Genomic DNA, 2,712 nt, shown 5'->3' on the forward strand with positions numbered 1-2,712 from the left:
TCTGTTTTTCACTCCAAGCACAGTATACCATATGATTATGTGATTCAAAGGGGCCAAAGCTAGTCCATCTCATCTCACTAACGCCTTGTATGTAAATGTTCATGTGTTCCATTTCATTTTTCACAATTTCTAGTTTCCCAGCATTCAAGCAATGCACATACCATGTTCCAATTATTAAACAATGTTTGACATTATTTTCCTCCCTTCAACTGACTTCCAATCTGGACTTTGCCACTCACTTCCTAAATAACATGCCTCTGGAAACTCTATGAACTTTAATAAATGTCAATAGTTGTATAGAGGCTTCAGGCCTTTTGTTCATAGGGTCACTATGAGTTGTGCTCAACTTGAAGGCACTCAACAACAATAACTATAACTATCTGTGTTTCTCTACTACTCTAAGGGTTTTCAGAGGCCTGTTATTTAAGAAGTGGATGGCTAGTCCTGCTTCCTAGTATGTCTTGATCTGGGAGCTCTACTAAAACTTGTCCTCCATGGGTAGCCCTTTTGGCATTTGACAAACCCGTGACATAGCTTTCAGTATCACAGAAACCCACTAGTTATGACACAGCAAAATGACAGACAAGTGCTGTACAAATAAGAACAATGTTTTCCCACAACACAGCAAACTGACAATTTATGTGTAATTCTTTTTCTTAATTAACTTTTGTTTCAAATTTTATTCCAAGGCTTCTTCAGCTTATTTAGCTGCAAAGAATGAATTCTATTTAAGCAGAAACTGAAAAGAGCTGCAATATCCAAGAGGCTTGTTGGGCTTAAAAATATGAGAGATCTAGATTTTATCAGATCCATAAACAAAACAATTTTTAAAGCCGTCATAAAATAACAGCTCAAAGTAATGTCATCATGTTTTATCTTCTTCAGAAGTTGGCTGAGATCAATTGGCCTCATTCTTTGAAGCCTCATCAAAATTCTCCACAAGATCTGGAAGGTCAGCAGCAGCAGCAGCAACAGCAGCATCTTCTCCAGTAGCAAGTGGTGCTTTTCCATCCACAGGTTGTTTGAGCAGGGCTTGTGTCAGTCTTCTTAAACTACCCAGACTATCTGGGCCAAGCCGGTTTAAGATGCTGGGTAACATTTCTGTCAGCTGCTTTGTCTCATCACGACCAGTCGTGGTGAAAGTGATCGCTGCCAGAGATGCCTCAACTTCACGATTTTTAAAGTGGGTCACCATTCCTTGATTTGTAAACATATTCACCACTTCAATACCAGAGATCTTGCTTACCACAAATTTCTTTAAGGAGAACTGAAGATTTCTTTGCCTTCTGCTGTTGCGGTTCTATGAACCACCTTTCTTTGGCATGCAGTTCCTCTTCCACCAATGCACACTTGTGCCTGCAGTTTGGTGAGTTTCTCCTGACTCATGATCATTTCTTTCATCTTGTCAGAGAGGAAACAGGGCTGCGGCCAGTGGACTAGGGCTGGCACTCAGGAGGTCTTTTGGCAGACCAGCTGAGATAGACTGCACACGAGGGGACGCAAGATGGCAGCTAGAGAGAGCTCCTTGTAATTCTGATAGCAAATCCGTTTTCATATTAACCAATTTATAATCACGAAGGCCAGCCCACTGGGTCCTAATTGGTTAAACAAAAGACTTCTAACCCACAACAGATTGTTAAAAAAAAAACCAAACACATAAAAATGACCAAAGCGCTCACACTTGATTGTTAATGAAATAAAAATTACCTCCCTTTCAAAATTCAACCGTTTAAAAACTGCTAACAGAACAAAAGGTATGTCTTGGAGAGGGCGCATTTAGAGTGCCTTTTAGAGATAAAGATGATGAGACCTCGCCTCATATACTTCAGGTATGATGCTAGGAGGAGCGATTAATTAGAGAGGGACATGATGCTTGCTCAGAAAGGTAGAGAGTCAGCAAAGGAGAGGAAGAACCTCATCTAGGTGACTTGACGTACTGACTGCCACAATGGGCTCTAATGTGTCAGAAAGTGTGGGGATGGCACTGGTTAGGACAGGGTTCAGATCTGATGTTCATAGGGTCACGATGGATCGTACTCAACAACATCTAACAACAACAAGTATCAAAGGGTTCCATGGCAAAGGGCCTCACCTACAGCTGTGTGGATTCAGTGGGTGACCCAGCCAGGAAACCAGAACACCTTCCCAAGGTGCATCTGTCCCTCAAGGTCCTAAATCGAGTACAGTCCTACAATGCGGTGTCTGGCTTTGGGGCCTGGTACTGTCCTCAGGTTAAAAGAACATCTAATAAGACTATATATCTGATGACAAGAATAATAGAAAATCCTGCATTCAAGCTGCAAAGGAAAGCCTCGACAAGGGGTGGTGGTTAGGCGTAGATGATCTTCGAAGTACATCCTGCTCTTTTCTTTTTGGAGCATGATTTATGGTAAAATCCTCTTATTTTAGAGCACAGGTCTCTAAGTTTGACAATCATGTAAAACCATGTAACTAACACCTAAACCAAGGTCTTCTGTTGGTAAGTATTTCTTGAAATCTTGTTTTTTCACTCTCTGGGTCAGGGGAGGTCTGGTGTGTAGGGTGTTGTGCTCTTGGCTCTAGTGTTTCCTGGAAGTCAGACCCCACCAGTGACTCTGTGGAGAAAAAGGCACAGTCTCCTCCGATGTGATTTACAGCCTTCGTAACCGGAAGGATGGTCAGCTCTGAGTCATTTCCCGAGTCGGAAATGAGGGAGGTCTTGAGGTGTGAGGA

The 2,712-nt window shown here is 42.1% G+C and overlaps 1 pseudogene; it reads right to left on the minus strand.

The window, feature by feature from the left end:
• Nucleotides 1–898: 898 nt before the first annotated feature.
• On the minus strand, nt 899–1,401 carry LOC102848135 (annotated as a pseudogene).
• Nucleotides 1,402–2,712: the final 1,311 nt, after the last annotated feature.

This window comes from Elephantulus edwardii, unplaced genomic scaffold, assembly GCF_000299155.1.
Source record: "Elephantulus edwardii isolate Elephantulus edwardi_28Jun2011 unplaced genomic scaffold, EleEdw1.0 scaffold00556, whole genome shotgun sequence".
NCBI classification, from domain to species: Eukaryota; Metazoa; Chordata; class Mammalia; order Macroscelidea; family Macroscelididae; genus Elephantulus; species Elephantulus edwardii.